This window comes from Mirounga leonina, unplaced genomic scaffold, assembly GCF_011800145.1.
Source record: "Mirounga leonina isolate KUSES-001 unplaced genomic scaffold, KU_Mleo_1.0 Mir_94, whole genome shotgun sequence".
NCBI lineage: Eukaryota > Metazoa > Chordata > Mammalia > Carnivora > Phocidae > Mirounga > Mirounga leonina.
In genome coordinates this window covers 5,208,873-5,231,364 of record NW_023270855.1, presented here as the reverse complement: position 1 = coordinate 5,231,364, position 22,492 = coordinate 5,208,873, and the positions used below count along the sequence as shown (strand labels likewise).

The following is a 22,492-nucleotide window of genomic DNA, read 5'->3' as shown; positions in this document are numbered from 1 at the left end:
ACTGGTGTTCTTGCCTTACCTCTTGCCAAATCCACCACGAGCCTATTACCAGCACAGCAGCCAGAGGCATGATGTCAAAATGGAAATCAGATCATGTCATACCACTACCCAAAACCCTCTGAAGATTTCCCATTTCACTTAGCCTAAAAGCTACAGCCCTACAAAGGACCAACAGCACCAGCAGCAACTGGGAGCATGCTAGAAATGAACCCTACCTCAAACCTACAAAATTAGAATCTGAGTTTTAACAACCACCACCTACTTAAACCATATGCACATTAAAGTTTGGAAATTACTTCCCTGAGGCACCACAAGATAAGCACCTACCCCTCTCCCCCTCCAATTCTTGCCATTTCCCAGGCAAGTTTCTGTCTCAGGACCTTTGCACTTGTCATCACTCATTTATCTGCATGGCTTACTCTCTCACACCTTTCAAGCTTTCACTCAAATGTCACCTTCTCTGTGAGCCATCTATGACCACTCAATCCCTCCCCCCTCAATATGCCCTATTCTTCTTTCCTGCTTTTACTTTTCTCATTAGAACTTATTATAAAATAATGATTTTTATTTTTTTATCTTGTTTATTCTATCTCCCCACATAAAACATAAATTAACTTCTATGAAAGCAGAAATCTGTTTTCTTCCCCAGTGCTCAGAACCTAGTTAGCCCTCATTAAATATTTTTAAATGCATAAAATAAACAAATGATATTTCTCTTCAAAACACTATCCAATAGATTTTGTAAAATGGTTCCTTACCATACAAACTGATGTTTTCTTAGCATCACATTCAACAAATCCACTTTCTAAAATATACTGAGCACCTACCATGTAATTAGGCACTATAAGCACTACTGTTCATCCATGATTAAGTATGGAAATGTAAAAATCTGATTCATAACAGGGCCGTACCACCAAAAAGTCTGCAGAAATAAAAACTGAGTCTCTGATTAAAAAGAAGAAAGATGGGGCACCTGGGTGGCTCAGTCACTGAGCATCTGCCTTCGGCTCGGGTCATGATCCCGGGGTCCTGGGATCGAGCCCCACGTTGGGCTCCCTGCTCTGCGGGAAGCCTGCTTCTCCCTCTCCCACTCCCCTGCTTGTGTTCCTTCTCTCGCTGTGTCTCTCTGTGTCAAATAAATAAATAAAATCTTTTTAAAAAATTAATTTATTTATTTATCTATTTATTTTTTAAAGATTTTATTTATTTATTTGAGACAGAATGAGAGACAGAGAGAGCTCATGAGAGGGGGGAGGGTCAGAGGGAGAAGCAGGCTCCCTGCCGAGCAGGGAGCCCGATGTGGGACTCGATCCCGGGACTCCAGGATCATGACCTGAGCCGAAGGCAGTCGCCCAACCGACTGAGCCACCCAGGCGCCCCCAAAAATAAATTAATTAAAAAAAAATAAAAAGAAGAAAGATGCCTACAGCTCTCTGCAATGCAGTAACAAGCCTTTATACTGATAGAATAGTCTTCCACACAAAATTTCTCCTCTGACCCACAACAATCCCATGAGGTTTATGTAAAGCAAGTAATGATAAGCTCAATTTTGGAGATGAGAAAACAAACATACTGTAACTCAAAGCATGGCAGTAACAATGTCAAAACTGGGATTGAAGTCTGTCAATTTTTAGTTAAAAATTATCCAATATCAGGGGCACCTGGGTGGCTCAGTCAGTTAAGCCTTTGCCTTTGGCTCCGGTCATGATCTCGGGGTCCTAAGATCGAGTCCTGCATCTCTCTCTCTCTAATAATTAAATAAAATCTTAAAAAAAAAAAATCTCTACTATCGTACCTCCTCTTGCAAATGATACTGAACCAGACTACAAAATCATACAGCTACATATTACCCTAAAGATACTAAGCTTTCCGTGTCTATGCAGAATGAGAACAAACTCTGTTCATCCAAGTCACAATCCCGACTTGAGGCATAAGTATTCAAACAGCTTCCTGTTACTTGTAAGTCTAACCCAGAGTCCAATGACATTCAGGAAGAATGTAAGAAACAAGCTGTTATATCCACACAACAAGAAAAGTTCTAATTAAGTTATATGACAATTGCTTAAAAAAAAAAGAGAGAGAGAGAGAGAGAGAATGGGAGAAAGGAAGATGGAACAAGTGAATGAATAAGAATGAAGTTCTAGTGAGGAAAGAGTCAATGTTAAGTCATTATTGTCTAATGCTCTGAGTACCTAAGTGATGCAGTTTTGCAATACAAGAAAAAAGACATACCTCCTCAAAATCCCAGCACAACAGCTTTCCTTTCTTTGCATAGATGAGGATGAACAGTTGTAATCCAAAGTATTTCCCAGAAAGTTATTTTTTAAAAGGACAAAGAAACAGAAGATCCATATGAAAAGAGATCCAGCCTGGGAGGATGGAGACTGTGTCTTCTAATCTTGTGATCAAGAGTTGCTGTTCACCAAGTGTGAGCATCTGAAGAAAGTGCTAACTGTGGGTGTGTCCTCGAGAAAGTAATACCTGCTGGGACAGGGAGCAAGAGGAGAAATACTACTAAATGCAAATGACTGGCTGGCAAATAATTACCAGTTGTCAGTCTGCAAAATGTTTTAAGTTGATATTAGTAATATTGAAAGATCACATGGAGGTAATAGAAGTGGCCAAGCCCAGGTGGCACTGGGGTTATCAATGACAGCTGCAATCAAAGGTACACTTCAGTGTCACAAAGCTACACTTCCAGCTCTCTGATTACTAATAAATAAGCAGTATAGTAAAACAAAGTATAAAAATTTATTTCATGTTTTTTATAGCAAGATGATGCTCATATCATACAACCAAATACAGATAAATAATATTAAGTAGTTTGGCAAACAGACCAAGCACTCTGGTGCCTTAAAAAACAAATATTATAGAACAGATGTCTATGTCAGCAGGTATCTACGTCAAAAGAAAATATAAAATAACATGAAAAAAATACATAGGTCTGGCAGAAAAACAAAGTCAATGTGGAAACCAAGAGATAAGGTTAATTTAACACATATGGTGGTTTTGTATACCTTCAGATAGCTTACAGAATTAGGAATGTTTTATTTTGGCAGCATATTAAGATAGTATTTCTTGACACCTGCCATGTCACTGCATTTCTATCAAACTACAAATTATAGAATATATAGTAAACTGAAATGAAATGCACTGAATGGGATTAAGAGTAGATAAAACATTGCAGAAGAAAAGAGTTGTGAATGTAAAGACATAATAATAGAAACTACCCAAAATGAAACCCAGAATACAAGAAAACTAAGAAAAAAGGGCACAGCATCAGTGAGCTATGGGACAAACTCAAGGAGCTTAATAACATATGTGTAATTGGAATCTTGGCAGGTGGAAGATTTAAAAAAAACAATATCCAAAAATTTTCTAAATTTGATGAAAGTAACAAACCTACAGATCAAAGAAGCTCAACAAACACTAAGCTCAAGAAATGAAGAAAGCTAAAACTCCACCAAGAAATACTTGGAATCAATTTCCTTAAATCCAGAGGTAAGGGAAAAAAAAAAATCTTAAAAGCAGCCAGAGAAGATAGAGCTCCAATGTCAGGCTCCATGCTCAGCAGGGAGTCTGGTTAAGGATTCTCTTTCTCGGGTGCCTGGGTGGCTCTGTCGGTTAAGCGTCTGCCTTCAGCTCAGGTAATGATCCCAGGGTCCTGGGATCAAGTCCTCCGCATCGGGCTCCCTGCTCGTCAAGGAATCTGCTTCTCCCTCTGTCCCTCCCCCCTGCTAGTGCACACGCTCTCTCTCTCTCTCCAATAAATAAATAAAAATAAACATTTTTTTAAAAAAAGGATTCTCCTCCTCCCTCTTTCTCTGCCCCTCCCCCTGCTTACATACACATGTGCTTGCCCTCTCTCTAAAATTAATAAATAAATCTTAAAAAAAAAAAAAAGAAGGCAGCCAGAGAAATACAGAATGGAGGAAAGTATTTGCAAATTATATATTTCATAAGTAATTAATATCCAGAATATAGAAAGAATGCCTACAACTCAACAAACCACAAAAAATGAACCCAATAGAAAAACGGACAAAGAACCTGAATAGACATTCGTCCAAAGAAGATATATGAATGGCAATTAGTACATGAAGATGCTCAACATAACTAATTATTAAGAAAATACAAATCAGGGGCTCCTGGGTGGCTCAGTTGGTTAAGCGACTGCCTTGGGCTCAGGTTGTGATCCTGGAGTCCCAAGATCGAGTCCCGCATCGGGCTCCCTGCTCAGCGGAGAATTTGCTTCTCCCTCTGACCCTCCCCCCTCTCAGGCTCTATCTCATTCTCTCTCTCAAATAAATAAATAAAATCTTTAAAAAAAAAAGAAAATGCAAATCAGGGGTTCCTGGGTGGCTCAGTCAGTTAAGCATCTACCTTCGGCTCAGGTCATGGTCTCAGGGAGTCTGCTTCTCTTCTGTTTCTGCTTCTCCCTTTGTCCCCTCCCCGCTACTCATGCTCGCACTTGCGTGCACTCTCTCTCAAATAAATAATATCTTAAAAAAAAAAAAGAAAATGCAAATCAAAACCACAATGAAATACCATCTCATACTCATTAGGATGGCTACTATTAAAAAACACACACACACAGAAAATAACAATGTTGGCAAGAATGTGGAGAAAACAACAGAGCTACTGTGAAAAACAGCATGGCAATTCCTCAAAATTTAAACATAATTATCATATGATCCAGCAATTCCACTTCTAGGTACATACCCAAAAGAACTAAAAGCAGGACCTCAAAGAGGTATTTTGCACACTCATGTTCACAGCTCTATTCACAATAGCTAAAACATAGAAACAACACAAACGTCCACTGACAGAAAAACAGATAGCAAAATGTGGTCTATACATACAATGGAATATTATTTGGCTTCAAAAAGGAAAGGAATTCTGACACATATTACAACATGGATGAACCTTTATGACATTATGCTAAGTGAAGTAACCCAGTCACAAAAAGACAAATACTGTTATGATTCCACTTACATGAATTACCTAAAGTAGTCAAAATCACAAACAGAAAGTAAAATGGTGGTTACCAGAGGCTTGGGGAATGGGGAGTTGCTTTTTTAATACGTACCATTTCACTTCTGCAAGATGAAGAGTTTTGGAAAAAGATGGTTGTGATAGTTGCACAATGATAGGAATGTACTAAATACCACTGAACAGTACAATTAAAATGGTTAAGATGGTAAATTTTATGTTACATGTACTATACCAGAACTTTTAAAAACTGAAGGAAAAATAGAAGGCAGCCAAAAGAAAACCACCACATATTATATACAGAGGCATAAAGAATGATAGCTGACTTCTCACGGGAAACAATGTGGACCAGAAGACAATGAGGTAACATCTTTAAAATACTTAAAGAAAAATATTGTCAACCTAGAATTCTATATCTAGTGAAAATAGCTTCTATAAATCAAGGCAAATTATAGACTTCCTTAGACATACAAAAGCTGAAAAACTTCATCACCAGCAAAGCTGCACTACAAGAAATGTTAAAGAAGTCCTTCATTCAGAAGGAAAAGTACCAGTAGAAATCTGGAACTACACAGGAAAATGAAGAGCATTGGAAGTAGTAAACAGAATATAGATACAATATTTGACAAAGGCTTTTATTATAATGAGATAACAGATTCATCTACATTGTTAAAATATAGGGGAAAAAGCACTAACAAAAATTTTCACAATACATCTATCTTCCAAAATGCTTGTCTTCAAAAAATAAAGTACCCTGATTAATAGAACTCATTTCTTATCACAACATCCCTGTAGAGAGAGTCAATATTATCTTTTCTACAAAAAAACTGTCCCAAGGTATAAGTTATTGGTCCAGTAATAATGAGTTTTTAGACAAGTAAAATTAAAATATTCTTGGTTCCAGCCCAGTGTTGTATTACACAAACACTTTTAAAGGGCTTGCCTACTGGGGCACCTGGGTGGCTCAGTCGTTAGGCGTCTGCCTTTGGCTCAGGTCATGATCCCAGGGTCCTGGGATTCAGCCCCACATCGGGCTCCCTGCTCCGCAGGAAGCCTGCTTCTCCCTCTCCCACTTCCCCTGCTTGTGTTCCCTCTCTCGCTGTCTCTCTCTGTCAAATAAATAAATCTTTAAAAAAAGGGGGGGGGGGGGGCTTGCCTACAGAGATATTCTTGGGATAAAGTATGTTGGTGGTTAATATATAAATGTATCTATATTCTCTTGTCTCCAGGGAACCTCAAAGTCACTTAAAAGTAAAGCTAGCAAAGAATGTTCCTTGCTTTCAAGAAGTATGAAAAACAGCATTAGATTTCAATGAATTGGTCAAGCTACCCCAAACTGGCAAAAGAAGAACACTTTTGCCAAGTCTTGCTGAGGAAATTGAATTTATCAAAGCAAAGGTGTTGAAGCAATAACTGCAAAACAAAGCTTCAGGGTTGGGGGCTCCTGGGTGGCTCAGTCGTTAAGTGTCTGCCTTCGGCTCAGGTCATGATCCCAGGGTCCTGGGATCCAGCCCCGCATCGGGCTCCCTGCTCTGCGGGAAGCCTGCTTCTCCCTCTCCCACTCCCCCCGTTTGTGTTCCCTCTCTCGCTGTGTCTCTCTCTGTCAAATAAATAAATAAAATCTTAAAAAAAAAAAATTCTTCCATTAAAATCTTAAAAAAAAAAAAAAAACGCAAAGCTTCAGGGTTGGGTGCTAAAACAGGAAAAAGAAAACACTAATATTTAACGCCACTTTACTATAGTCCAAACCTCAGAGGGAATGTGGTTAATAAGAATAAAACCTCTATAATATCACTAATGTCAAATAGATTACAGAATGGGAATCCTGCCTACTATCCCTCTGAATACATAATGTTAAAAATAATTCATACAGGGCGCCTGGGTGGCTCAGTTGGTTAAGCGACTGCCTTCAGCTCAGGTCATGATCCTGGAGTCCTGGGATCGAGTCCCACATCGGGCTCCCTGCTCAGCAGGGAGTCTGCTTCTCCCTTTGACCCTCCCCCCTCTCATGCTCGGTCTCATTCTCTCTCTCAAATAAATAAATAAAATTTTAAAAAAATAATAATTCATACACTCAGAGATTCCTTTAGACCACAAGCAGATCTTCTGATCCAACTTCACAATGAGAGACTACTTGCTACTAGGAAAGATAACTAAATGGTATACAACATAATTCAGGATGTTCCTCTAACAGAATTCTAGGGAAGGCTACCTACTGTTGCCGATCTGGACCAAAATTCTTTACAAAGACAACAGGAAAATTATGTGATTTCACTATTCACTGATAAATACCATGCCAAGAGAAAGGAGCATTCTTTCAGCACTTTACACCAAATAAGCCACTGGGTAATGTAACTTCCTTTCCAATATGAAAATAAAAATTATCAAAAGAACCTAAAACATGTTCAAACAAAAACCTTTCCATGAATGTTCACAGCAGCATTATTCATAATACCCAAAAAGTGAAAACAACTCAAATGTCCATCAACTGATAAATGAACAAAATGTGGTATGTCCATACAATGGATTATTATTCATCCACAAAAAGGAATTATGTTCTGAAATATGCTACAACGTGGATAAATCTTAAAAACATTGTTAAACAAAAGCCAGAAATAAAAGACCATATGTTATATAATTCCACTTAAATGAAATCTACAAAATCAGCAAACCCACAGGGACAAAAATCAGTCTAGTGATTGCCAGAGGATGGGAAGAGGAACTGCTTAATTAATACAAAGTTTCTTTTTGGGTCGATGAAACTGTTCTGGAGTTAGTAGTGGTGGTTGCACAACATTGTGAATGTATCTAAAAGCCTCTAAACTGTACATTTTAAATGGTTAAAATGATGAATTGTGTTAAACAAATTTTATCTCAATAGAAAAAAATGTTTCCAAGGTGTTGGTTGTCTAGTACTTGTATCTCCCACTACTTAACAAAATGCTGTGTTCATAAAAAAATCATTCAAAATACTTTTTAAAATTTGAAATAGTGACATTCTGGCAAAGGCAAAACTACAGGGACAGTAAACAGATCAACAGTTGCCAGGGGCTGGTATCAGGAGAGTTAAATAGGTGAGCGACAAATTTTTTAGAGCAATGAAACTACAGGACACCATAATGGTGAATATAAGATATTAAAAGTTGTCAAAACCCGTTCTGTTTTAAAGCACAGAGAATAAGCCTTAATGTATGCACATTTTTTAAAAAGATTTTATTTATTTATTTGACAGAGACACAGCGAAAGGGAACACAAGGAGGGGGAGAGGGAGAAGCAGGCTTCCCGCGGAGCAGGGAGCCGGACTTGGGGCCAATCCCAGGACCCCGGGATCATGACCTGAGCCAAAGGCAGACACCTAATGACTGAGCCACCCACGTGCCCCAATGTATGCAAATTTTTAAATAATCCTTTAAGATGTAAAGGGATCTCAGCATAGAATGCAGAATGTGACAAAACAATCTAAATCTATTACAAATATGAAACAACCTCACAAAGCAGATAAAATGCTGACCAAGTAATGCTAGAAATAAGGAGAGTCTGTAAGACTAAAGGCAAAAGGAACTATCAATAAGCACTGTGTTCTAGTCGATAAAGTTGTTTCCCACAGGTACACAGATTAACAATTCTGAAACCACTTCAAATGTATACTGGAATTGGAGAATTATATAAATGGATAGCAGAGCATGGGAGCCAGGTTTCTGACTGAAGTGGAGGTGGTTAGAATGATCCAAGTGATAAGGAATTAGAGTTGGAAACATCAGTATGAATTCATGTTTAGTTTAATATAGACAAATGGTTACATAAAGATTTACAGATGTGTATATACACAGCTTAATTTATACACATTTATCTCTTTGTTCTGTCACTCAGATGGCCTAGAAGTAACAATACTCAAGTAGCAACTAGCACATCTAGCACCCAAAATCTTAGTTTCTAATACCATTTCCCAAAAAAAAGGAACTAGGGCTCCTTAGAAAAATGGCTGACTATTGGACTGGAACATGATATATAAAAGATGAGCCTGGAGCATTGTATGTTTCCAGAAAGAAAGTGCTCATTCACACATAACTGTGGGAGTATGTCAAAGGGAAGGGATACAGAAGCCAAGTGAAAGAGTTCCCAACAGCCAAACCTCAAACAACTTGAGCAACAAAATTTATGTAGATACTCTACCCTTGAGGTGGAGCATAACTCATCACTCATTAAGCATAACTCATCACTCATTAAGGCGTCACACAGTAACTTTTTTCCAGAGCATGGCACAGAGAGGGAGGAACAAAAGGGTAACTTACAGTTGAGAAAACAAACACTACCACAAACTGGGTGATCAAGGTTAACATCAACATTGGCAAGTGATATCACTAGTATGTACTCTTGATTTGTGATGAGAATGACAATTTACCTCTGTGGTCTTTCCAAAATCACATTACATCAGTCTAACCATCAGAAAAGCATCAGACAAGTACCAATTGAAGGACATTCTACCAAAATACCTAATCAATTATCTCTGAAACTGCCAAGGCCATTAAAAACAAGGAAAGTCTGAGAAATTGTCAGAACCAAGAGGGGCTGAGAAGACATAACTATGAAATATAATGTGGCATCCTGAATGGGATCCTGGAACACAAAAAGGGACATTAAGGGGAGGCACCTTAATGTGACAGTCAGTTAAGCATCCGACTCTTGATTTCAGCTCAGGTCATGATCTCAGGGTTGTGAGATCAAGCTCCACATTGGGCTCTGCACTGAGCTCAGAGCCTGCTTAGGATTCTCTCTCTCCCTCTCCCCCCCCCCCACCTCCCCTTGACATTAAGGGAAAACTGTGGAACTCTGAGTATAGACTTAGTAATACTGTATCAGTATTGGTTCATTACTTGTGACAAATTTACCACACTAATATAAGATGTTAATAATTAGGGAAATTGGGTGTGGGATAGAAAGGAACTCTGCACTATCTTCACAATAATGCAGTGAATATAACACTGTTCTTAAAAAAAGAAAAAGTTTATTTTAAACGTTTTTTGTTTTTTTTTTTTAACTGTAAACTACTGCATGCCTGAAATTTTACTCAGTGCATGGGCACAAAAGATACCTGAAACATGGTTTTGGCCCTTAAGAAGCTTACTGTCTCATTGTGAGGTAAGAAAAATGCTCATGAAACAAATATAAGAAAATATTAAACTGAGAAGTGTAGATAAAAGTATATTAGGAATATAGAGAAGGTCTAGAATTATGAGAGTAGACTTCATCAAGGAGATAAAAGTTGAGTCTGTACCTTAAAATGTACTTCAGGGTACCAAAGTAAAAAAGAATAAATTGGTACACTCATAAGAACAACCAGAGGGTGAGGAAACAAGACTGAAAGAAATGAAATTTAGCCCTGAAAAGTGAAGATTTAAATGGGAGACAACAGCAGTGTTCAAATACTTTAAGAATCATGTGACAGAATAGAGTTACATCATACTGTCATTTAACTTACTAGCTGACCTCTGGTAAAATGTGACCAACGCTCAAGGACATAGAGAGTGACAGCTGTTTGGTAAAGCCACAAGAGGAAATGCCAATTTGGAAAGACAGGAAGCAGGTGGCCAAGTTCTTCTCTGCAACTTTTCAAAGGACAGTGTGCATATGAGCCCACTAAAGCAAAAATTTAAATCTAAATCTTGCAAACATTTATTGACCACTTACCATGTGCTTCCATACATATTATCTCATTTAATATCACAACACATTTCTGAACGTTTATCAATGTAATAAAGGCTTAAAGTAAAAATACAATAAAATTAGCCCTGCAAGGAAGCAGGAACACATAAAATTCTCCACCATCCACCACTCTCTGATAGGGATTTGACAGCTGTTTTAAAAAGCAAAATTGTTTAAGGTCTACATATCTACGTAATAATTTATTTCCTCCTGCTCCTTCCTTCAGTAATGCTCTGTGGCTCTCAGTCTGCAAAGTGCATAAGAATTATATATCATTATATATACAAAAACATGCACACAGTACTTTTTAAGCATTTTAAGGGATTTTTTTTTTTTTTTTTAAGTAGGCTCTACAACCAGCGTGGAGCCCAACACCAATCAGGCTTAAACTCACAACCTGAGCCGAATTCAAGAGTCAGACGCTTAACCAACCAAGCCACCTAATTGCCCCACAATTTAAAGGATTTTCAAGTATAGTTTTCATTTTATACGATTTTTGTTTCAAGTGCTGACTTCAGTTAGAACTGAATTCTGGGAACGCGGTACAACTCCACTGCAAGCTTCCTCCATGGTCACCGAAAGGTAGCATCAGGGAAAAAAGGTAGAAAGGGTGAATCCTATTACAACATGAAGAACATTCTAACAATTAGAGCTATCTAAAATTCTCATAGGCTACCTCAAAGCAATGAATTTACTGTCATCAGAGGTTTCAAACAGAAGCTGAAAAATCACTGAGCACATTTTAGAAGAAAGCAATTGGGTAGAAAGTTAAGATTCCTTCCAAGTCTTAGATTCTATTATGGGTAGACTTTTAAAACCTGACAGGAAGAGGGCAACCTAGTTAAGAACAAAATGAAAGAAAGACAAAGCCAAGAATGACATGGTATGTAAAAAGTTCAATGCTGGGAAACACAGGAGCAGCTCATTTCCACCTACAGATCTTTGTACCTGCTGTTTCATTTGCCAGCAAAGTTCTTCCATCTTTTAGACCACGACTCAGGTATCTTCTCCTTAGTGAGGCCTCTCCACGACCCCCACCAGTCACTCACTGGTCACATCATCTTATCTTATTTTCCTCATAGCTGTTATCAGGAATCAGCAAACTTTTTCTATAAAGGGCCAGATTACAGCCTACAGGCCAAATCCAGCTTGTCCCATGTTATAGTATGGCCAAAGGGGGGAAAAAAATCACGAATAATAATATTTTGTGACATGGGAAAATGATATGAAATTCCAAAATTTAATTAGAACATAGAAACACTTGTTTATGTACTGCCTGTGGCTACTTTACACTAAACAACAGAGTAGCTGCAACAGAAACTGTATGGCCCATAAGGCCTAAAATATTTACTTTCTGGTCTTTTACAGAAAAAGTTTGCTAATTGCTGATTTATAGCATTACCTGGAATTATCATGTTTGCTTGCTATTCTCATTCTCATACACACAGAAAAAAGCTCAGTAACAAGGACCTCGTCTATTTTGTTCCCCACCATAGCCCAGTACTTAGAAAAACTCCTGGAACAAAATAAGGACTCAATAAATATTTTATGAATAAATAAATGAGTGATCCATAAATGTCATTCTGAGGAATTTAAACTTAAGCCCTCAGCCATTATATGTTTTGTACATATATGACAGGCATAAAAACTCTTGCAGGAAAGGGGAAATATTCTAGTACAGAGAAGGAGCAAACAGCTTAAAGAAATGGTGGTCACCAACTAGTCCAGGTCACTGGGTTTCTTCATCAAACTGTACAGGTTTTTTTGTGCTCATAAAAGATTCTCTCAACCACTGGAAGGTGTAACAACATTCTGTCAGCTGACTGCGCTTCTATTTATCTTAAGATGCAAATACTCTGAGAAATCTAATTTCCTATACATAGTACACGGCACCCACACCATGCCAAATCTTAATGCTCATAATTATAACAGATCTTGATCACATGCTAATGAAATTTTAATATCTAAATTTTTCCTATGCTGATCAGCAATCTATTTTGTAAGCAACTGAAAACTCTTTAGAAATTAAAAGGTTACCGCCCACAGACCAGAAGCAGCTTTTTAATCCTTCTATACTAGCCAGAGAGTGGGTGTGTGATTTCAAAAAAAATACAAGCCAACTCTGTTGGTAGAGGACGAGATATAGTTAAAATCCCACCTATAAGCATGGTGTGTTACAGGACACTAGTAAAACTACCACCTACTCACAATTCCAGTCTCACTGTTCTAATCTACAAATGGAGAAAAAAACGTTATCTAGCCCCTGGAGGAATCTTGTCATTAACATTTTCATAAGGTTCTTTCCTCCAGGCAACAATTTCTTTTTTTTTTTTTTTTTAAGATTTTATTTCTTTATTTGACAGACACAGTGAGAGCAGGAACACAAGCAGAGGGAGCGGCAGGCAGAGGGAGAAGCAGGCTCCCCGCGGAGCAGGGAGCCCGATGCAGGGCTCGATCCCAGCACTCTGGGATCATGACGTGAGCCGAAGGCAACCAACTGAGCCACCCAGGCGCCCCTTTGCAACAATTTCTATACACAGGTACTTCAAAGACAAGGATTTGGTTTAACCAATCACTCCCAAAATGTAACATACTGGTCAGAAGACATAAACATATCAAAGTTTTATTCTAAAGCAGCTACCTGCTTTTTAAGCCCTGAATTTTTTTTTTTTTTTTTTTTAAGAATTAGCTAATTTAGGAATGCAGAGACCTTTCCTGGAGATGCTTATGAGTATGTAAGACTTACAGCAACCATTTTGGATTAGAGTGTGTGTTTTCATCTTCCCTTCCTCTGTGACAAGTCAGGATGAAAAGGCAGCCCGCAAAAGCTTTGACTAGAATCTACCAACGCTCAAATGTATGGTGTCACCAAAGAAAAGGGGGAAAACTGGCCAACAGCTCAAGTGGGCTACTTAAAGAAACTCTGCTGCAGATTCACCTCACCATCAATGTTGTTAAGGGATGAGCCAAACCAACAACTGGACCAACATTACACACACCTCTGCTTAGAATGAAAAAAAGCAGGGGTTTGCAAGCTTTAAACGGATCTCTGGCCCTTTAGGGAAGGGGCAACTCACTGAGCCCCCTTTTCCCTTCCTAAAAGGATTAATAAAAGGCACTCTTAGACCAAGCCCAGCCAGCCTAGACTCACAACCCACCCTACAGCACCTATTTTCCCCCGTTCCCAGTACAGCGGGCTCCTTCCTCCCATCAAACGACAAGTTCAAAATCAAAACAAAAGGTGCAAAACTGGTTTCAGGTGGCAATGGCTGAGCCCCAGTGGCCAACTTCTGGGGACACCAGGACGAGCGAGGGCTCGTAGGACCCCAGACCTCCACCAGAGTCTACTCCCAAACAGTCCCTCAGGCCCCGGCCCAACTCCTCACACGCCCCTCCCTCCCCTCGGCCCTGGAGGAGGGGCGCGCTGAAAGGGGGCGAGGGGTGGGGGTGGGGAGAGAAGCCCCAGGGTCGAAATGACAGCGGAACGAGCTGGGGAAGAAAAAGGCCCGGCGGGATGCCGGAGGACGAGTCCTAGGCCCGGAGCTCCAGCCCCGAACGGGGGCGACCAAGGGTCCGAACGGCGCCAGGCCGCGAGCGGGAAGCCGGGCCAGCGTCGGCGGCGCCGCCTGGCCACGCTCACCTCACGACTCTCCCCACCCGAGGCGGAGGGGCTGAGGGGCCGCGGCCGCCGCCAGCATCCGGGGCGGGGGCACTCACTCACCGGCGGGGAGGGGAGGAGCAGCCGGCGTCTCCGCCAGCGCCGTGGCTCGAGCTCAAGCGCCGGCTCCTGCCGCTGCGGCCGCCGCGCCGGGTCCATCCCCCCCAACCACCCCCCTCCCGGCCCTCCCCCCGCGCCGCCTCAGCCGCCGCAGCCGCCGCAGCCGCCGCCACTGCCGCTTCAACCCCGGCGCGGGAGCGCGAACCGGCGCGAGGGAGCGAGAGCGCGCGCGCCCGCCGCCACCGCCCACAACCTCCGCCCCCAGCCAGCCGCGCACGCGTGAGGCGGCGGCGGGCGCGCGCACGCTTCAGGGGGCGGGGACGGCCCCCGGAAGGCGTGGCTCCGCCCACCCACGCGGTGGCTGAGCTTTTGAGACGAAGCGGTGCAGGTGATGCTATGCTGCTCCGGGTGGACTCCTCCTGGCGTTAGCGTCTGAGACCAAAGCCTCCAATCTGGCCCCTTTTCCTGGGGAACGAGGCTCGAGCGCGACGCAGGCTTGAGCGCACTTCTGCCGTTGTACGGGATCACACACCTGTTCTCCCTACCTTGATCTAAAGACCTGCCTTCTTTCTCCCATCTAACGGGTTTTCGTTCGCTGCTGTAAAAAGGACCGAGACTGTTACTATTTATCGTCCAGCATTACCACTGAAGGGACCACAAGCAGCCATCGGCCTATCTCTTTATTATCCCATTTTTCTAATTCAGTTATTCGTTTCTCACATGTATTGAGGCTTCTTCCGTGTAGTAGGCCCTGTTCCACTTGCTCGGAGAACGTTATGGAAATAAAGGCGTCCCTAGCCTTGTGAAGTTAAATCTGGTGGAGGACAACGTTAAAGGGAGAAACACACAACATTAAAACTTGTTATTAGTAAGATATTTTCTGGGGGGGTACATGGTGCTAAGAGAACCTGGGAGGGTTGGGTGGAGGTGCTTAGTCAAGGATATGCAGGCTGGAATCCAAAGGACAACTTGAAAAGAGTTAACAAGGTCCAACAGGTGAGAGCTTGGCATGGCCAGAATGGTGCGCTGAAAGACCACTGAATGTGGGGTTGAGTGTGGGAAAAGGTAGGCAATAATTGAGGTAAGGATTTGAGACTATAATTTGAGAATCTGGGAAGCCAGTGAGGATTTTTCATTACTTGTATTTTTAAACCATCATTTGGATAGCAGTAGGAAGAGTGATCTGGAGGGGGCTCACAGTTGGTACAGAGGGGCCAGTTAGGAGGCTGCTGTTATGGTCAAGGCAAGGTAAACTGATGGTGGTGGAGAAGAGCACTTCTTAGGAACAGGTTTTGATAGACTGGATGAAGAGTGAAGGCTAGGGAGGTGGCAAGGTTGACTTTTAGATTTAAGGTTGATGGGATGCATTAATGGACCTCAGGAGCACTGGAGGAGTCTCCTGAGGAAACTAAAAATGGATTCTAAACATGAAAGCTGAAACTATAAATTTGGGGGCGCCTGGGTGGCACAGTCAGTTGAGCATCTGACTCTTGATTTCAGCTCAAGTCTTGATCCCAGGGTCGTGGGTTGAAGCCCAGTGTTGGACTCCACACTGGGCGTGGAGTCTACTTAAAATTAATTAATTAATTAACTAACTAAAGTTAATTTCTAGAGGAAAACATGGAAAAAATCTTTAGTGATCTTGAAATAGGCAAAGATTTCTTAGGGCACAAAAAGAAATGGTTCATAAGTTGAACATTGAAATTTAAAAATATTTTAAATTTAAAAAGACACCATTAAGGGGCGCCTGGGTGGCTCAGTTGGTTAAGTGACTGCCTTCGGCTCAGGTCATGATCCTGGAGTCCCGGGATCGAGTCCCGCGTCGGGCTCCCTGCTCGGCAGGGAGTCTGCTTCTCCCTCTGACCCTCCTCCCTCTCATGCTCTCTGTCTCTCATTCTCTCTCTCTCAAATAAATAAATAAAATCTTTAAAAAAAAAAAAAAGACACCATTAAGAAAATGAAAAGGCAAGCCACAGATGGGAGGGAGAATTTGCAATACAATATATCTGACAAAAGACTTCTATCCAGAATATATGAAGAACTCTTATAACTGAGTAATAAAAAGACAAACCAGTAGGGGCGCCTGGGTGGCTCAGTCGTTAAGCGTCTGCCTTTGGCTCAGGCCATGGTCCCAGGGTCCTGGGATCGAGCCCTGCATCGGGCTCCTTGCTCTGCGGGAAGCCTGCTCTCCCTCTCCCGCTCCCCCTGCTTGTGTTCCTCCTCTCGCTGTATCTCTCTCTGTCAAATAAATAAAATCTTAAAAAAAAAAAAAAAGAAAAAGACAATCCAATAAAACAATGAGCACAGGTTTTAGTAAACACTTCACCAAAGAAGATAAAAATGGCCAGTAAACAATAAAAAGATGCTCAACATCTTTAGCAAATCCAGGGATTTGCTAATTAAAACTACCATGATATACCACTACACTCTCATTAGAATAGCTAGAATTAAAAAGTCTGATGACCCAGCAATCCCACTCCTACACATCTCCTTAAATATACTTAAGTTCCAGATAAAGACAATAACAAAGTCATACTTCCCCCTAATATGATACAACTAACCTGCATACAACCGAAAACACATAACTTTCCCCAAAAGAGGATGCAAAGTCGTTAGGTGATGTTCCCTTTCTGCTTCTGACATCCTGTAACTTAATACTGCAATATATAGTTGACTATTATTAAGACATCTCCACTATGTAGTAGCAGTTAAATTTCTCCCTTGGTAATCAGGACCAGTCACCCCAGCCAATACAGGAACTCCCTTCTTACATTAGTTTCAGGTGTAAAACATAGTGATTCGACAAGTCTGTATACTATGCTATGCTCACCACAAGTGTAGCTACCATCTGTCACCATACAACACCATTTCAACTCCATTGACTATATTCCCTATTCTGTACCTTTCATCTCTGTGATTTACTCATTTCATAACTGGAAGCCTGTATCTCCCACTCCCCTTCACTCATTTTGCCCATCCCCCCCTTCCCTAAGGGAACCCAATTGATAGGTCTGTTCCTGCTTTTGTTTGTTTGTTCATTCATTTTTATTTTTTTTAGATGCCACATGCCCGTGAAATCATATATTTGTCTTTCTCTGTCTGACTTATTTCACTTAGCATAATAAGGAACTCCATTCTTTGTCTGTTGATTCAGAGGCATGAGATACCCAAAGTGCCCAGATGACAGTCTCAGTTTCCAATTCAAGAAAATCATTGTTATGTCTTCTGGTGGAAGCATTCTTCCCTTTGGAACCAAGACCTCCAGACCAGCAGAGCTTCTGGCCATTTCTTCAGACAAAATGAGCAACCAGGTGCAGCACTTGAAGTTCTGACAACCGGGAGGCTTTTCCTAGGCTGTTATTCTTCAAGACTCTCCCAGAAAGGAACTGTAGTATTACAGCAGTCCATTTTCACCCAGTGCTTGCATATTGTGCAGAACCTTTGTACACAAGGCTATAAACCAAGAATAAGTTTTCTCTTCCCCAGGTTAAGAGTAGGGGCCATGGACATCTGGGCCACTTCCTTATACAACTTGCTTATACACTTCAGTGCCCATTCAAGCCCAGTCTCATATATACCACTTCACTGATAATGGAGGGTTGCCATTTATGCACAACTTTATAGCCTAGTCGGTCAGATAACACCTAGTTCATGATAGGCAGCTCAGGTCACATGGAAACTTGATGGCCCATGGTCAAGCATTCAGTCTCTACTAGGGCGCGGTAGCAAGCCAAAAGCTGTTTCTCAAAAGGCGGGCAGTTATCTGTAGATGATGGCAGGGCTTTGCTCCAAAATCCTAAGGTTCAGCACTGTGATTCAGGGGGTCTGCCACAGACTGTAAGCAGCATCTCTATTAGCCACTTGCAGAATGAGGCTCTGAGTTTGGTTTTCAGAACTCTTGGCTCTAACGGTTTATTTCAAGGCAGATATAGAAGCTTTCAAGTCATCTATGCATAGGTTGGGCTGGGGACTGAAGGCCTGAGCTCATCCTTTTCTTTCCCCATTTTCTTCAGTGCAGTTAGGAGCAACCAGCCAATCCCATTATTTTCCTTAATATGACTAAAATATCCTAAGGTAGAAAATACATGGTCACTCAGGACCTCCCTTTCTATAGGTATTTGATTAGGAGTATCCAGTACTTCATCATGCTATGGACTCCTACCAGTACCCTCTTTACCACTGAAAATAGTCACTAGTGCCTTTAGATTTAAACCAGGTTAGAGAACCAATTCAAGAAAACCCAGAACCAATTCAGAAAACTCAACTTAAGATTTTGTTCCTCTTGGGCGCCTAGGTGGCTCAGTCGTTAAGCGTCTGCCTTCGGCTCAGGTCATGATCCCAGGGTCCTGGGATCCAGCCCCACATTGGGGCTCCCTGCCCCACAGGAAGCCTGCTTCTCCCTCTCCCACTCCCCCTGCTTGTGTTCCCTCTCTTGCTGTGTCTCTCTCTGCCACATAAATAAATAAAATCTTAAAAATAAATAAATTAATTAAATTAAATAAATTTTTAAAAAAGATTCTGTTCCTCTAGAACCACCTCCAGGACCAAAATCTGTATCAGTCAGGGTTCAGAGAAGCAGAATGAGTAGAAGATAAGAAATAAGGGATTTAGGGGCGCCTGGGTGGCTCAGTCGTTAAGCGTCTGCCTTCGGCTCAGGTCATGATCTCAGGGTCCTGGGATCGAGCCCCACATCGGGCTCCCTGCTCAGCGGGAAGCCTGCTTCTCCCTCTCCCACTCCCCCTACTTGTGTTCCTGCTGTCGCTGTCTCTCTCTCTGTCAAATAAATAAATAAAATCTTAAAAAAAAAAAAAAAGACTACACAGCTAACAAATAATGATGAATGATAGAAAGAAATTCACAATTGTAAACACTAAAGAAACTGAAAAATCTTTTAAGAAAAAACCTACTAGATTGCTTAAAAAAAAGCAACTAACACCATATAAAAATGCCTTCATAGCAACACTTAGATTATTATCGAATTGTGTAAAATAACTGGAGACTATAGTACAGCTGAGTGGACACCTCAAAAAGACACCTCAAAAAATGTAAGTATTTACCCAAGAGAAATGAAAACGTTTTATACACCCATACCAAGACTTGTACGAGAATACTTGTAGCAGCTCTATTCCCCGTATCAAAACACTGGAAGCAACTCAAATACCCACCAACAGGTGAATGGATGAACAAATTATAGTAAGTCTATACTACTCAGGGGCGCCTGGGTGGCTCAGTTGGTTAAGCGACTGCCTTAGGCTCAGGTCATGATCCTGGAGTCCCAGGATCGAGTCCCGCATTGGGCTCCCTGCTCGGCGGGGGTCTGCTTCTCCCTCTGCCCTCTTCCCTCTCGTGCTCTCTGTCTCTCATTCTCTCTCAAATAAATAAATAAAATCTTTAAAAAAAAAAAAAGTCTATACTACTCAGCCGTTAAAAGAAATGAACTAGGGATGCCTGGGTGGCTCAGTCAGTTAAGTGTCTGCCTTTAGCTCAGGTCTTGAGTCCCAGGGTCCTGGGATTGAGTCCTGCATCAGGCTCCCTGCTCAGCGCGGAGGCTGCATCTCACTCTCCCTCTGCCCCTCTTCTCCTCCCCACTGTTCATGCTCTCTCTCTCTGTCAAATAAATTAATAAAATCTTGAAGAAAAAAAAAAAGGAACGAACTACCAATACACTCAACTATGGGGATGAATCTCAAAATCATTATACTGAGCAACAGAGCTAAAAACAAAAGAATACATATTGTATAATTCCATATAAAATTCTAGAAAATGCAAATTAATCTACAGTGACAACATATCAATGATTGCCTAGGACAGATATGGAGAGAGAGATGAGGAGTAAAAGCACAAAGAAACTTTTGGAGGTGATGAGAATGATCTGAATCTTGATTATAGCAGTGGTTTCATGGGTATATACCTATGTCAAAGTTCATCAAATTGTGCAGTTTATAAATAGGCGCAGTTTATTGTATGTATAATATGCCTTAATAAAATTGTTATTAAGAAAAATTCATGGGGCACCTAGGTGGTACAGTCGGGTAAGTGTCCAACTCTTGGTTTTAGCGGGGTCCTGAGATAGAGCCCTGTATCCAGCTCTGCACTCAGCATGGAGTCTACTTAGGACTCTCTCCCTCTCCCTCTCCCTCTCTCTCTTTCTCTTTCTCTCTCTTTCTCAGATAAATAAATGTATCTTAAAAAAATAAATAAATAAAGACTTCATTTAGGGGTGCCTGGCTGGCTCAGTCATTAGAGCATGCAACTCTTGATCTCAGGGTTGTAAATTCAAGCCCCACATTGGATGTAGAAACTACTTAAAAAACAAAAAATCTTAAAAAAAAAAGAATTTATTTGATGTAATTCATAGCAGATTAGAAACAGCAGAACAGAAGATTAGTGAACTGAAAGACGGACAACAGAGAGCATCCAGATTAAAGCACAGAAAGAGAAAAGAAGGGAAAACACTGAAAAGAACATCAGAGATACATGGGACACAGTGAAAGGTAGTGTTCCAGGATAGAGACTGTATAAAATGGGAAAAAATATTGGTGTGCTCCTGTTGAAAGCATTATATAAATGATTCTGCTCTTGGTGAGGTAATATCTAGCACTCAGACACTTACCCAGTTACTTTTAAGAGTGTGGAAATTGGAATATTATTCATTAGGCAACATTTGGTAACACTGTGGAAGAACATTTATGCAAAATCAAATAACACCAAAAAACTATTACACCTTACTCAGGGGATAAATATAAAACCCAATTATTAAAATGTTAGATATTATAAAAGACATATTTGGGGGGGCACCTGGGTGGCTCAGTCAGTTAAGCATCTGACTCGTGGTTTCAGCTCAAATCATGATCTCAAAGTTATGGGATTGAGCCCCGCATTGGCCTCTGTACTCAGTGGGAGTCTGCTTGAGATTCTCTCTCCCCCTCTCCCTCTGCTCCTCCCCGCCAAAATAAATAAATAAAAATATTTTTTTTTAAAGATTTATTTTGGAATAAGCTTACCTTAACTTGCTAGACGTTACTCATTATTTTAGATTATATACCTAATGTACATATGCAGCACAGATAATAATTATGACTCAATTTGTAGATTTCTAAACTCAAATACTTTTTTTTAAAGTAGGCTCCAGGCCTAGCGTGGAGACTAACATGGGGCATGAACTCAAGACCTGAGCTGAGATCAAGAGTTGGACGCTCAACCAACTGAGCCACCCAGGTGCTCCTAAACTCAAATACTTGTATATGTGAACATTTTGGGGAATTTTTGTCACACTAGAGAAAGTTATTTAAACTTTTTAAAAAGATTTATTTATTGGGGCGCCTGGTTGAGTCAGTCGTTAAGTGTCTGCTTTTGGCTCCAGTCATGGTCCCAGGGTCCTGGGATCGAGCCCCGCATCGGGCTCCCTGCTCTGGGGGAAGCCTGCTTCTCCCTCTCCCACTCCCCCTGCTTGTGTTCCCTGTCTCGCTGTGTCTCTCTCTATCAAATAAATAAATAAAATCTTAAAAAAAAAGATTTATTTGTTTGTTTGTTTGTTTGAGAGAGAGAGCACCAGTGGGAGAGGAACAGAAGGTGAGAGAGAGAATCTCAAGCAGACTCCCCACTGAGTATGGAGCCTGACACGTGGCTTAATCCCACAACCCCAAGATCATGACTGAAGTGGAAACCAAAGTTGGGGGCACCTGGGTGGCTCAGTCAGTCAGACATCTGTCTTCAGCTCAGGTCATGATCTCAGGGTCCTGGGATTGAGCCCCACATTGGGCTCTCTGCTCAGTGGGGAGTCTGCTTCTCCCTCTCACTCTCCCTCTGTGCTCTCCCTCCTTCTCTCTCTCAAATAAATAAATAAATAAAATCTTAAGAAAGAAAGAAAAAAACCAAGAGTTGGACCCTCATCTGATGGAGCGAGCCAGACACCCCAGTTATTTAAAATTTTTAATAAAATACAGACACAGAACTTGACAAAAATAATTTGAGAAGCCACAGGGTGCCTGGGTGGCTCAGTCAGTTAAGCAGCTGCCTTCGGCTCAGGTCACGATCCCAGAGTCCTGGGATCGAGCCCCGCATCGGGCTCCCTGCTCAGCA

At 41.2% G+C, this 22,492-nt stretch overlaps 1 protein-coding gene across 3 annotated transcripts in view; it reads right to left on the bottom strand.

Moving 5' to 3' along the window:
* Positions 1 to 14,552, bottom strand: part of TMCC1 (transmembrane and coiled-coil domain family 1) — a 251,085-nt gene extending 236,533 nt beyond the window's left edge. For 2 of the 3 annotated variants that reach the window (XM_034996432.1, XM_034996435.1), the window contains exon 1: positions 14,414 to 14,552. The gene's annotated coding sequence lies outside the window, so the exon portion shown is untranslated. Of the gene's footprint in view, positions 1 to 2,232; positions 3,554 to 14,413 lie in introns of those variants that run through there. The other variant, XM_034996434.1, reaches the window with a different exon arrangement.
* Positions 14,553 to 22,492: the final 7,940 nt, after the last annotated feature.